We start from the raw sequence: 15,687 nt of genomic DNA, 5'->3' as shown, positions 1-15,687 counted from the left end.
TGACTGTTCCCATCTGCTGCCGCTCTGGGAATACCACTGCTGAGCAAACACTAGATTTCCAGGCTGTGTCCACAGTGAAGGAAGCACAGTTGAGTTCATTAGTACTTTCTGGATGACAGCATTAAAATATCATAGCCACATGTGGCTGTTTACAGTGATATCAATCAAAATAAAATAATATTAAAAATTCACTTCCTCAGACACATTTTAAGAGCTCATTAGCTCTATGTAAGTAGTGGCTACCGTACTGGACAGTGTAGACATAGAATATTACCATCATTAATGAGAACTCTAGGAGACAGTGTTGCTTTAGACTACCAGCAGTCTGGCCATAAGAAAAACATATAGTAAATTCACTGCTCAGATGTACTGTATATAGTAAACATTATTGCATGTATTACATATATATAGTCATAATATTTATGAGAATAAATAGTGGCATAACAAGTCAGCATTTTATGGGGCAGCATTAAATGACATAGCATCTTTGCCCATAAAAGTTTGAGAGTAGTATAGCTCAATGTTAATATCAAATGCCCACTTTGTGCCAGATACTAGGCTAAATATTGGAGACAGCAGAGTAATTAATTGAATGCCTGCCTAGGAGTAGTTTAGATCTAGTAGGGGAAACAAAGAGGTAAACAAATATTACATTGCAGTGAGATAGTTATAATAATTGAAATGTGTTTATAGTATGTGGCCAGTACAAAGGAGGGCTTAATAAGCTATCTCTACCTTGAAGGTGGAACTTGGTATTTCAAGTATGTGTGGGAAAGGGCAATATGGCAATGTAATTGGAGAAATGAAGACCTAGGGTGATTTACTCACAAGGATCAATTTAGCTCAGGCTACTGTAAAAAGGAATAAACAAGGTGGTTTCCAGGCTTAAGGAAAAGGGGTGAGCTGTACTGCAAGCACTGATGTTGTTAACCTGGAGGATGAATTAGGTTGTCAGGATTAGAAATGTCAGCTGAGTTAATGTCATAGAATCACAGTGTCATAGAATCACAGAAGTCATTGTATGAAGATTGAATTATGAATAATAAGTATGAAATGAATTGGGGATAATGGCATGCTAAGACAGGGAAGTGGGGAAGAAATAATAAAGGGCAAAGTATAGCAGGAAAAAACAAAGAAGCATTATTTGACCCAATGTTGAGTCCCACCTAGAATAACATTTGTGCTTTTGGCCATAATTAAACCAGCAGAGTAACTGGAGCTCCAGAGTAGGGGTAGTTTTGTCAAACCCCTGGCTTCTAGGGACATTGGTGCCTTTAAAACACTTGTAGGGTAAATATAAACAGTACTTATTGCAGTGGCTCTCAAAATTTAGTGAACATAAGAATTACCTAAGGAGCTGTTAGAAGAGATTTTCTGGGCAAGTCCCCACTCCACTCGAGTATGTTTGGGATGAGGCCAATAATGTGCATTTTTAACAACCATCCCAGGTATTTCTTATGAAAGTGGCCCCACTGACCACAGTAGGAGAAATACTAGTTTATTAGAACAATGAAATGGGAAAGAAAGAAGTCAGGACACATGAAGTCTTCCTGGTCACTTCCCTTTCAAAAGAAGAGAAGGAATATACAAAGTGAATATTAGTTTTGATTTCCAGAGAAATTTTCATCTAAAGCAAATGGTAAATGGATTCCAGACATTGGCTATTACACGTGGAAATGAGCTGACCCCATTAAGAATAGTAAGAGGGAAATAATTGCTTGCACTTTAAGATTTATTTAATTTGCAACATAGGTTTATTAACAATAATTTGTTTATTTCTATAAATTGGGGACAAGGCTAGGGTTTGTCTAGCCACAGCTCTGGGTGAAATTCTAAGCAGACACTTAGTGAAAATCAGGTCTTTGTTGTAGCCAGCATGCTGCCTCTCCATTAGTTCTCAAGGATCCTTTTTAAGTTCCTCTGAGGAACGTTTCTCACTCGAGATAAAGGGGAAGCTCATTATCCCCCTAGGTCACCATTATTGATCTGCCCTAAACTTTCTTTCTTACCAAAATGAAGGGCTCTGCGTCAAGGGATCTTCATGGAAGAAAAGCTCCTCTCAGCACGCAGGGCACAAGATGGCTGATGTGGTTGATGTTCTGTATCCTTGGGGATAAAAGAGAGGAGAAAGGGTAACTGGGCTTCTTGGAGTAGAAGAGAGACAAAGTCTAGGAGAATGTGGTAAGGTGTTTTGAACCTCTAGGGCTTCCTTATGTTTGATGTGGGCGTTCTTTGTAACTCTAATTTAGTCATAAAATCCTTAAATGGGTAGTGTTTGGTCCTTATTGGATGGATGGCATGGGCAAGGGGGGCCCGGGGAAAGGGAAGTCTTGGAGAGAACTCTAAGGAAGGAAATCCATAAAAGAGGGAGGAGAACAACGTGCCCTCCCAGAAGCCTGCTGGAAAGGAAGGCTGATAGAAGGTGCCTAGAGATAAGGTATTGAGTCAGAAAATGTTAAACAGAAGAATGCCTTTGGTAAATGCTGAAAATCTTGTGGCGGCTTATTGTTATTGCCCTGATACAAAGTTCCATCTTCCTCATTTGCCTGGGACCAATATGTCTGAGCTCCCTCCTCCTGGACAGGAAAGTAACTACCTAGTCATTCTGGGGACCCAAAGACCTTGCTACCCAGTGGGTCTCCTAACTACCACTGAGCTGGCTAGACAAAAAACTTTCTGGGTGATGGTAGCCTTGAGGTTTGGCTAGGGTCACCCTCCCATGACCCAGCATAGGATTGGCTGGAGGCTGAGGCAGATGGATAGACTGAGGAAATTCAGGGCTGATGAGAAGGAAGCCACTGGCCCACAGGATCACTGCTGAAGCAGTTTATCTTCTCTGAGTTTTCAGTTTGAGGAAAATCTAACTATAGAACAAAACAAAAAGTCTCAAGTGCTATTTATATTCCCATGGAAACACTCTCATAATCTAAAACAGTGGTTTTCAAAGCGTGTTTCCTGGACCGGCAGTATTAACATCACCTGGGAAACTGTTAAAATTGGCAAATTCTCAGGCCCCACCCCTGACCTACTGCATCAGACTGTCTGGATCTTAGCCAAGAGCATTAGCCATCTGAAGAAAACATTTTCTCAAAAGTTCTGTAATCCTTATGCCCCTTAGCTCTAACTAGGTTACTATTTTGGAATTTGAGGAAAATGTTTTGGGCATGCCTCCCGCCTCTCACTTGGAGCACACAAAAGAATACCTAGTGCATAGACAAAACTCAATACTTCTATCTCTTCACCCATGGCATGAGCTCTTATTAATATATATGTTTTTTCCTTTTCTTTTCTTTTTTTTTTTTTTTTTTTGAGACGGAGTCTCGCACTGTCACCCAGGCTGGAGTGCAGTGGTGCCATCTTGGCTCACTGCAACCTCCGCCTACTGGGTTCAAGCAATTCGCCTGCTTCAGCCTCCCGAGTAGCTGGGATTACAGGCATGTGCCACCACACCTGGCTAATTTTTGTAATTTTTTAGTAGAGATGGGGTTTGACCATGTTGGCCAGGCTGGTCTCAAACTCCTGACCTCGTGATCCGCCCATCTCGGCCTCCCAAAGTGCTGGGATTACAGGCGTGAGCCACCGCGCCCGGCCCCTAAAAATTTTTATTTTTATTAGCATGGAAAATCCATAGCAAATTGTGAAGCTGCAGATCCCATGTTAACACCAAGGTCTTGCAAAATGTGTATACTTACAGGATGTGCAGATATCTTTGTAAAATTCATGGAAAGAGAAAGAGAAAACAAGGCGCACAGGCGCAGGCTCCAGAGAGGCAGTGACACCTGCTGCTCAGCCTGTGTGCCTTCCTGGCAGGTGCTTCCATTACTCAACCTTAATGACGGTGGTTCTTACAGTGGCTCTCGTGGCAGGCCTGCCTCTGACTTCCTGGTGCACCATCATCTGCTGCTGCCTTCAGCAGCTGCCATATTTTATTCCTCCCCCTCCATTTCTTACTTGAGTTGAATTCAGGTGAGGTTGCTAGATTTACCAAATAAAAATACAGGAAGCCCAGTTAAATCTGAATTTCAGATAAACATTGAGTAATTTTTATAGCATAAGTATGTTCCATGCAATACTAGGACATAGTCATACTAAAAATAATTTGTTATTTATCTGAAATTCAAATTTAAGTAGGTGTTTTGTGTTTTATCTGGTAAGCTTACTTTAAGGAAAAGGAATTACCATTTCCAGTTGCCTAACTCAGGAGGGGCATTTTCTTTTAGAAAGGAATATACTTTGCCATATAAATAAGGACAGCCTTATCTGCATACACCTGTGCTATCTATTAAGCTAGTCACTAGCCACCTATTAAGGACCTAAAATGGGACTAGTCTGAATTGTGTAAATACTGGGTTTTGAAGAATTTGTGTGAAAGAGACTATAAGATGTCTCGATGTTTTTTTACAAATAGGTTATATGCTGAAATGATTTTGGATGTACCGGGTTAAAAAGTATTGTTAACTCTCTTTTCGGGCTGGAACCATGGAGGGTATTGAAGAGAAGAAGAAGGTTCCTGCTGTGCCAGAAACCCTTAAGAAAAAGTGAAGGAATTTCACAGAGCTGAAGATCAAGCGCCTGAGAAATAAGTTTGCCCAAAAGATGCTTCGAAAGGCAAGGAGGAAGCTTATCTATGAAAAAGCAAAGCACTATCACAAGGAATATATGCAGATGTATAGAACTGAAATTCGAATATCGAGGATGGCAAGAGAAGCTGGCAACTTCTATGTACCTGCAGAACCCAAATTGGCATTTGTCTTCAGGATCGGAGGTTATCAATTGGGTGAGCCCAAAGGTCTGAAAGGTGTTGCAACTTCTTTGCCTTCATCAAATCTTCAATAGAAACTTTGTGAAGCTCAGCAGGGCTTCAATAATGTGCTGAGGTTTGTAGAACCATATATTGCATGGGCATACCCAAATCTGAAGTCAGTAAATATACTAATCTACAAATGTGTTTATAGCAAAATGAATAAGAAGCTACTTGCTCCGACAGATAATACTTTGATTGCTCGATCTCTTGGTAAATATGGCCTCATCTGCATGGAGGATCTGATTCATGAGATCTATACTGTTGGAAAATGCTTAAAGAAGCAAATAACTTCCTGTGGCCCTTCAAATTATCCTCTCGACAACTTGGAATGAAGAAAAGGACCACCAATTTTGTAGAAGGTGGAGATGCTGACAACAGGGAAGACCAGATCGACAGGCTTATTAGAAGAATAAACATGCCTACCACAATTATTTTTTGTAATCTAGCCAGTTAATAAACAGTACCTGCTCTCAAATTGAAAAAAACAAAAAACCAAAAAGTATTATTAAGATTAATGTAGTCTGTTTCTTTTTCCTCTTTGACTGTGGCTACTAGGAAATTTAAAATGGCATAGGTAGTTTGCATTCATAGTCCACATTCCATTTCCACTGGACAGTGCTGGCCTGGAGCTGGAGCCAAGTCCGGGAGACATAATGACCATCAGGCCAGGAGCAAAGTGCCACCCTTTTGAGAAAGTGTGAGATTCTCCTCATTATAAGCTTGTGGCTTAAATGGCTGGCGGTGTACAGGTTCTTCGAATGCAGTATTTATTCACATAGTTTTCATTTTCTGTCCTGACAAAAACTTGGTGATGTTTGAATGATTACAGAACAAATAGGATTGTGGTTTATGTTTCCCATTATGCATATTTGGCAGTTGAATTACGACATTAGATTGGGACACGGTGAGAGGGGGCAGGATACGGGGTAGGAGGAGGGGAGCAAGTTACAAAAGGCCCCAGTTCCGGGAAGCTGGGCTGAGTTGTTCTGTTTAACTTCTTCTTCCTTTATTCCTATGGTTTTATGATTGCAAATTGGCAGTGGCAGGGCAGCTCTGACTATATTTGCTAGAAGCAGATGTCCACATTAATTTAGATGTTTAGGGATTGAAAATCATAGAGGGTGGCGCTAGGAAATATAGAAAATGCCAATGAAAATTTTTGTCAGGCAAATTAAATCTTTGCAAGTCCCCCGACTTCTGAAAACTATTTACAGAACTGGATTCTGAAAGTGGGACATCTTTTTATAACATAAAATATCTGGGGATTTCAAGGTTTAGATCTAGGACTTCTAAGTCCTGTGTTTGATCTGCCAACCCCTCCCTCTTTCCTCCCTCCATTACTTAACCTTTTTCCCTGAAGTTCCTGGAAAGCAAATAAACATTCGTGAAAGCAAAGGAAACAAAAATTTAGGACCTTTTAGAAGCCAAGAACTTGGTCAATGGTAAAATAACCTGATCTTTACCAAGCTCCATTTAAAATGTTTATGCCAACCATGTCAAATTGAAGAATCAGTTCTCAGCTGTAGGATCCACCATCTGTTGATTTCCATTTTTTCTTCCTGATCTCACCACCCACTGTCTGGGATGCCACATTGCCCTTCACAGATGCTTTGCCACCTGATTCTAAGATGTGACATCCAAGATCTCCAGCCAGAAAAGGAGTTGCTGCCACATCTTGTATGAACTAGCAATCAAGTGGCTATTTCGTCCAGCCCGGTAGCCCTCCACCCACCCCCTTGGTCTTTCACTTGGCATTACTTTCAGTATCTTGAGGATTATTGTAGTACTGTGTAACGCATGGCCTTTCAGTAAGAAGAGTGTTGATGGCATTGCCTGGCAGAAGGAAGTAGAGAGCAGAGGCTTAGGGGCTGTGTGCCAGATGACATTTTGAGAGAAGGAGAACATCTCACTTCTTTGAAGGCTTGAGATCTCAGGTCCAAAGGAGACTGAGTGTGTAGGAGGAGTGGTAGCTACTGACCAGGAAGTTGTTGCTGGCTGCACTCCCCTCCTGATAGGGAATCCTGGATTGCCTACAGAGGGGTCTGAGGCAATTGCATCTGGTTTGGGGTTCTACCAAGTGAAGCTGGAGATTTGTAAAAGCTTTGTCATCTATTGATCGTTGGTCCTTGTACTATACCAATGTGGAGATGGAGACATAGTGCAATTTGCTTAGATTTAGGTGCCAAAAAAAAAAAAAAAAAAATCAGACGTCTCAGGCTCATCTCAACAGATTATATTGCCAAGTGTCAAGTATTAGACTATGACTTCATTCTCCTTATTTACTGCCTAATTATAGTCATGTTGTGCACCACTGTGTTTGTGCTATTTTGAGATTCAGCTATAAGGCAGTGCAGTTTATCACAGCAAATCAAAGCAGGTGAGAGGAAGGACAGGGTTTGGGTGTAGCCTAGTGTGTTTGATGGTGGTGAGGCATAGTCAGCAAGACAGAAAAGGAACAGGACCCAAGGGCACTGCAATCTCTCATCCTGGTTGAGGCATGAGATGGGAGAATGCCCCAACAGGTACAGCAATGATGGTAAATACAGGCAGATAGTTCCAGCTAGGGCTGGAAAGATCTAAAGACTTGTTCAGTCACACATCTTGTTGGACCTTAGTTGGGGCTGTTGGCCTGAATACCTACATAGAGACTGGTGATAGTGGGACATCAGCCTCAGGTGTTCAGCTTTTCCATGTGGCAGCTTGGACTTCCTCATAGCATGGTGGCTGGGATCCAAGAGCTAGGATCCCAGGAGAAGGAGGTAGAAGCTGCACGTCCTTTTCAGACCTAGCCTCAGAAGTCACACAGCATTACTTTTGCCATAGCCTGTTGGTGTAGAAGTCCTAAGCCGCTGGCCAGAATCAAACGGAGGAAACATGGACATTACTTTTCAATGAGAAAAACATTAAAGAAATTTGGGGCCATATGGTAAAACACAATCTGTCCTATGACCACAATTGTTTACTTTCCTCCCAAATGCAACATATATTCACTCCACCAAAGATTCTAGAAAAATCTCATTCCATTATTAAACCAGGCTCAGACTCGAGGTCCACATGCAATTGAGGCTCCTGCAGTGTGGTTCCTCAAGTCCATCTTCTTGAGTACCATCCTTCTCAATCTGAAAACCTGTAAATTAAAGAGACTGATGATCTGTCCTACAGTGGTGGAACAGGAATAGGATAACTGCAGTAGATACTCCCATTCAGAAAGTGAGAAAGTAGGAGGCACACAGCAGCCACTGGTTCACAGCAATTCTGAAATCTCCAAGGCACATGTGGCTAATTCCTTTATTAGGGCTTAGTTTGCTATTATACTTATTATCTGAGAATGATCTCCCATGGTTCTGGTCTCTGCCCTCTAGGCTCTGAGTTACTCTTCCTTGTCCTTGAGAAATGGACCCATAGGTAATGCTAGGAGATTTGAGAAGAGAGGAAGCTAGTACCTGGCTCACTTGTTCATAGGAAGCAGAGCTCTGGATCCTGGGTTTGGTTCTGGAGCAGGGATCTGGCAGTCCCTGGGCATAGAGACTGGTGATAATGAAACATACGGACCTGGTTCTTATAGTAGGGAGTAGACAGACATTAATGTCTCAGGCCCCTTACACAAAATGAGGGACTGGGCTTAGGTATTCTTTAGCTCAGGTAGGGTAGAGGACCCAGATAAATAAGGGAGTTTTCCTATAAGGAAAAGATTAAAACTATTTCAGTCCATGGGAGCTTGGTCAAATTGACAAAAAATATGCTTAGTTTTTTTTTTTTCTCAAGCCAAATTCACTTCCTAGAAGTAAATCCGGGCCCTTTGAGAGCTGAATTGCTTTCAGCAACATTAATATAATGCATTAATTTGCTATTCCTAGGTGATATCATGAAGGAGTTTTAGATTGAGGTAGTTTTCCTTCAGAGCTGCTAGAATATTTTAATTATTTCCTTATGGTATATATTTCGCTTACTTCCAAATGGGATTGAGGCAGTATACATCTAAAAAGATTATCAAAACAAAAATAAAGGATCAGAAACTATATAAATAAGTGTGCTAAGACTTAGGGTTAATTTAGTAACAATGACTGAATATTAAATGTGCTCTAAGCTTCATTCCAGAACATACTTTCATACAGCTGTGTCTATGTTTGGTATGTCTTTGAATATGCATAAGAGTCTAAGTATTTGCTTCTGGAAATATTTACTTCCAACTTCTTTAAAGATAAAGCATCTCATTTATTTAGAATGGAATGTTTGAAGTTGGAGGAGTCTTTAGAGATCATCAACTCCAGCTTCTTCTCTCTGCAGCTGAAGGCTGGAGGATCCAGAGAGATTCAGGGGCTTGCCCAAAGGTCAGACTGATTGATCAGAGTTGAAGTTGACTTCATAGCCCAGTGTTCTTTCCTCTATACCATAAAGGAGCAATTCTTTTTTTTTTTTTTTGAGACAGAGTTTCACTCTTGTTGCCCGGGCTGGAGTGCAATGGTGCAATCTCGGCTCACCGCAACCTCCGCCTCCTGGGTTCAAGCAATTCTCTTTCCTCAGCCTCCCAAGTAGCTGGGACTACAGGCATGCGCCACCACACCCGGCTAATTTTGTATTTTTACTAGAGATTGTGTTTCTCCATGTTGGCCAGGCTGGTCTTGAACTCCCGACCTCAGGTGATCCGCCCACTTTGGCCTCCCAAAGTGCTGGTATTACAGGTGTGAGCCACCGTGCCCAGCCCATAAAGGAGCAATTCTTAGAGCTGAAGTTTTCAGAGTCACTGTTAATTAATAATTTAATGAGAAAGGAAAAAACTATATGTTTGCAATAAAAAAATATGATTTGATATACACAGATCTGATTTTAGATATGAAGTGGCTCTAAACACACATGAACCAGCAGGCTCATGGCTGGGCAGTGGTAAATACAGGGAGACAGTAGAGTAGAGACAGGGTTAAGGGTAAGACTGTGAAGAGAGACCCCTGAGGGAGGCCAGAAGTTGTCCTCCTGGTCCCTGCTCACAGTGAGGCTCCAGAGAAGGTGAGAAGTCAAGTCTGGATGCCACTACTCTCCTCTTCAGCCATTCAGTGAAGTGAAAGCCATTACAAGTAGGATTTGGTCAAATCAAAGAATTTCAGTCTTGCATGTTATTTTCTGACTTCCAAGGAGTTAGAATTCAATCAGAGAAGCAGAACCATATAAGTGATATAAAATATTTATTATAGGGATGAGATCTCACGCAGTTGTGGGACCTTGGTGAGAGTATAGGTAAGTCTGTTGCTCCTGTGTCTAGTGCTGGGCCTGAAGTCAGCAAGGCCAGCAGTCTGGAAAGGAAGATCAATATGAAGTGGGGGAGAGAAAGGATAAATTGGAACCCACATCAGTCTCTCAATGCCTCCAAACCCTCCAACTCCAACAATGTTGGGATTTGCAGAATGGCTGACTCATTTCACCCCAAAGCTGTTCACAAACTTGGCCCAGGATTCAGAGAAGCTAAAGAGAAGATCCAGTAGGAGGTGGAGGAACTATGGGCCTGCAGCTGCCCTGATGGACAAAGTGAGCCACAAGATCAGTGACTATGGGCAGAATGCAACAGCACCTGCTTCTACACCTCCTTCTCATTGTAAACATGCTGCTGCTTCACTTCCACCTTCACATGTGCACATTTTCTTGTGGGCAACTCTGATAGACAACCATGCAGAGAAGGGAATTTCGGGAGATGTATTTCCAGCTTAGCTAAGTTGATTTCATACAAGCCACCACATCCATGAATTAAATTACTCTCCTTATTCTCCCAATAATCTTATATTCAGTGCACTAGCCAAAGGGTTGGTAAGCTTGCTATTTTTTTAATTCTTAGGAAAGCTTAGAGAGAGAGAGTATATGAGAAAAAAAGACATTTCATGAGACAAATTAGCAGAAGCATTCATGGAGGGACACACTGATCTCACTGATATGGTGGTCACACAGTAACTTTTAAGGAACAAATCTTTCTCATAAAACAAGGCACATCTCTACCTGAAATTGTAACTGCTGGACTAGAACAAAGTAATCTGAGCAGCTTGAATGTACCTTGTAAAAGGGCTTTTGTTTCATTTAGAAAATAACTTGAACCCTAGGAAAATCTAGATCAAGTTGAGAGAGAGAAAGAAAGAGGAAGGGGAAGAGAGAAGAGAGAGAGAATGAGTTTGAGAGTGAATTTTAGAGTAAAACATAGCACATTGTATGACCTCCAGGCTATAATAGAGTGTATATAAAGCATATATATAAAGCATGTATAAAAGCCCCTGAAGGCTTTTGAGAGGTAAACTGCAAAGCATTGACTAAATATATCATTTGGCCAATTTTCCCGTGACAATTTAGTTTGGTGCCCTTTGACTGGGACGTTCTTTTTTTTTTTCCTTTAAAAAAAATAAAATAAAACTAACATGTACCTCTCACCTGGCTGAAGGCTTAACAAAAACTTGAAAGACTTCCCTAGACTACAGTGCCAACAGAGTGGGAAATCTGGGCACAGGGCCTAAATTCAGATGCTGCTTCTCCAAGACCAGAAAAATAGACTAATATTATTAGCTGCATTTTGTTTTGATGTTAAGTGAATAATGAAAAGGGCTAAAGGACACCATGACTATCTGGGAAATAAAGAATGCCAGGTGGTGGTGTGCCCTGTTGCAGGCAGAGGGAGGCATTTGAGTTTGCTATTGAGTTAAAGGAAGAATTTGTCTCTGTCTGTGAATCAGGCGCAATCTGTTCACTAACTTAGAGGTTGCAGAGTAGCTTACCCTCAAGTGACATAACATGTGCCTGTGCTTGCCATTTCCACAATAGGCATGCAGCTGCTTTCTTGAGATGGTTTACTTCATTACATAATTTCTTTCTAATATTAGACCATAGGTTTTTCTTTATTGTGGTAAAACATTACATAGCATTAAATTTACCATATTAGCCATTTTTAAGTATATAGTTCAATAGCATTAAGTACATTCACATCATTGTGCAACACAGTTCTAGAACTTTTTATCTTGCAAAACTGAAACTCTGTACCAACTAAACATCAATTTTTGCCTCTCCAACCCCCTAGCCCTTGGCAACCACATTTCTACTTTCTGTTTCTATGGTTTTGACGCTTAAGATACTTCATATGGTTAGACTCCTACAATATTTATCCTTCTGCAACTGGCTTATTTCACTTGGCATAACTCGAAGTTCACCCATGATGAGGCATGGGATATAATTTCCTTATTTTTAAAGGCTGAGTAATATTCCATTGTGTATATACTCCACATTTTCTTTACTCATTAATCTGTTGATGAACATTTGGGTGGCTTCCACCTCGGCTCTGTGAATAATGCTGCGATGAACATAGATATGCAACTACCTCTAAAGATCCTGCTTTGAATTCCTTTGGATAATACCTACAAGTGGAATTGTTGGATCATATGGTAATTTTATTTTTAATTTTTTGAGAAACCTCCATGTTATCTTCCATAATAACTGCACATTCTCACCAACAGTACACAAGAGTTTCAATTTCTCCACATCCTCAACAAACTTTGTTATTTTGTTCTTTTGATAGTGGTTATTCTAACGGGTATGAGGTGATATCTCATTGTGGTTTCGATTTGCATTTACTTATAATTAGGGATGTTGATCATATTTTCATAGGACATAGGCATTTATAAGAACAAATATTTTGTGCAAAATAATATGGGGAAAAATTAAGGTAGTAAGGTTGAGGGTGAATCTTGTGGCCATGGTAAGAACATATTTTCTTTTTAATGTGGGATTGTATTTGAAAACGCTCACACAGTTTAATCATTTTGTTCTGCCATTATTTGGCCATCCTTGTACTTTCTGACTTGGTCCTCCATGAGAAGGTAACATCTGAATTTGTGAGTCATTAATTGTCAGGATTAGAAATAATTTAGTAGATCTTCTAATTGTAACATCCACATTTTACAGTTGAGTAAACTTTGGATTAAAAAGTGAAAAAAATTCAATTGAGAGCAATATCTTGATATAAGGGGAAAATCCTTCTGATTACTGAGAATTTTAATTTTTTTCCTGGATTCATTGAGGTATAATTGACAAATAAAATTGCATATATTTAAGATATACAACGTTATAATTTTATATACATATACATTGTGAAATGATTATTACAATCAAGTTAGTTAACACTTCCATTACCTTACATAGTTACCATTTTTAAAAATGGTGAGAACCTTTAAGGTTTACTTTCTAAGCAAATTTCAAGTATACAATACAGCATTTATTATTACCTATAGACACAATGCTGTACATTAGATCCAAAGAACTTATTCATGTTATAATGGAAAGTTTTTAACCATTTGACCAACATCACCCTATTTCTCCCACCACTAAGCACCCAGCAACCACCATCCTACTCCACAACTATAAGTTCGATTGTTTTTTAGATTCCTCACATAAGTGAGATCATATAGTATTTCTCTTTCTCTGTCCAACTTTTTCACTTAGCATGATGCCCTCAAGTTGCACCCATGTTATCACAAATGGCAAGATTTCCTTCTTTTTTATAGCTGAATAATATTCCATTGTGTCTGTGTATATGTGTGTATATATATGTGTATGTGTATATATATGTATATATATGTGTGTATATATGTATGTGTATATATATTATATATGTATATATAAGTATGTGTGTATATAATATATGCATATATATACACACATACACATATATACGCATATATATACTTATATATACATATATACACACATATTTCCAATAAAATCCAAGTATATACATATATGTGTATATACATACATATATATGTATATCACAGGTGTGAAGTGATATTTCATTTTGATTTGCATTTCTATGATGATTAATGATGTTGAGAACTTTTTTATGTAATTGATGACTGTTTGTATGTCATTTTTGAGAAAATGTCTATTTATGTCCTTTGCCCACTTTTTAGTTGGACTATTTGTTTTTTTTTCTATTAAATTGTATGAGTTCTTACATATTTTCGATATTAACCCCTTGTCAGATACGTGGTTTGGAAATATTTTATCCCATTCTGTAAGTTGCCTTTTCATGTTTTAATTGTCTCTTTTGCTGTGCAGAAGCTTTGAAAAACTTAAATTCTAGTTTCCATTATTAGTTTTATGGAATCTAGAAATATTAGGAAGTTTCACTTCCTAAAACCCTGTGGTTGAACATATTTTGAATAATTGCCACAATTTTTCTGAGATCTCTGCAAGATGTTTTGTTTTGTAATCCCCTCCTTTTTTGTGGCTCTGATGAAAATCGTTGAGTGCTAGGCTTTGGAATCAGACCAGATTATTTGGCTTATATACCTTATAATTAAAACAAACATTAACTTTTACTTTTACTTATGTTTTGAGAGCACTGAGAGCAAATTCATATATGTGATCTCATGATGGCAGAAGGTTAGGAATATAAGAGCAGATCAGTTCAGCTCCTATCTTGTGGCAGGTGCTGTTCTGGGCCTTATGGGGTTTAAACAATCTCAACAAATATGGACAGGATCCTCAAAACTAGTGCAGGCCTGACTATTCTTCCCAGAGTATCCTGTGTGTATTAGTCAGGATTCTCTAGAGAAAAAGAACCAAATACGCACACACACACACAGATATATATATATGCACACACACACAGATATATATATATATACACGCACACACACACAGATATATATATACACACACACATACATACATATATGTATATGTGTATATATATGTATATGCTTGCACACACACATACACACATATACATATAGAAAGAGATTTATTACGAGGAATTGGCTCATATGATTATAGAGGCTGAGAAATCCCAAGATCTCGTTAGCAAGCTGGAGACCCAGGATTGCTGATGGTATAGTTTCAGGCTGAAAGCCAGCAGGCTCAAGACCCAAGAAGAGCTGATGTTTCATTTTGAGTCCAGAGGCTGGAAAAGACTGATGTCCTAGCTCAAAGCAGTCAGGCAAGAGAAGTCCCCTCTCACTCAGCATTTTTGCTCTATTTGGATCTCAACTTGATTGGAGGAAGCCCACCTACATTAGGGAGGGCAATCTGCATTACTCAGTCTACTAATTCAAATGTTAATCTCATCCAGAAATACCTTCACAGACACCCAGAATAATGTTTAATCAAATATCTGGACACCCTGTGGCCCAGTCAGGTTAAAATATTAAATTAATAAGTACACTATGGTGACCACTGAGGGTTTCCAGTATGACTTTGGGGACATATGGACAAGTTGGCTAGCTGTGTGACCTTGGGCAAGTTATTTAACTTCACTGTGCTTCAGTTTTCTCATTTGTAAGGTAAAGATGATAATATTTCCTCCCTCATTGGATTGTCTTGAAGATTAAATGAATTAGTATTTGTAAAATGTTTAGAAGCATGAATGGCAAGTTGTAAATGGAACATGTTATATATGATTTTAACATATTTTAATAGTTGTCTGTGTATTTTGATGTACAGTAAAAAGAAATACAACTAGCATGATTTCAAGGATATTTTTGGTCAGGATGAGGCTAAGTAAAAAAACAGTAAGTTGATTTCAAGACAAATAGTGAGTAAATACTACTATAGGAGGTATGTGGAAATGATAAAAACTGTGACAATGGAAAAAGTAAGTGATAACATTTAGAAAATACCCAATTTTCTGAGGAATTTCCTGTAACTGAAAGCTTTCCTGAGATGTAGAACATTTAGTACTAAAACTGGGTAACTCTCCAGTAAACCAGGATGGTTGGGCACCCTGTATACAACTACAGCCTGATATTTATCCCACAAGCATTTTTTGAACACTTGTGTTGTTCCAGGCAGTGGGAGCCTCCAAAGGACCCTGCCTCTAATGTGCTCTAAGTAGAGTGGACCCCAGTCCATATCCTGCCACT

The 15,687-nt window shown here is 39.3% G+C and overlaps 1 protein-coding gene and 1 pseudogene across 3 annotated transcripts in view; both read left to right on the top strand.

The window, feature by feature from the left end:
* The window catches only part of CPNE4 (copine 4), a 747,750-nt gene that overhangs the window by 36,585 nt on the left and 695,478 nt on the right, over positions 1 to 15,687 (top strand). The window lies entirely within an intron of this gene.
* LOC134758094 (large ribosomal subunit protein uL30-like) lies at positions 4,543 to 5,710 on the top strand (annotated as a pseudogene).

The sequence above is a fragment of the Gorilla gorilla genome, chromosome 2, assembly GCF_029281585.2.
Source record: "Gorilla gorilla gorilla isolate KB3781 chromosome 2, NHGRI_mGorGor1-v2.1_pri, whole genome shotgun sequence".
Lineage (NCBI taxonomy): Eukaryota > Metazoa > Chordata > Mammalia > Primates > Hominidae > Gorilla > Gorilla gorilla.
This window is presented reverse-complemented; position numbering and strand designations above follow the sequence as displayed.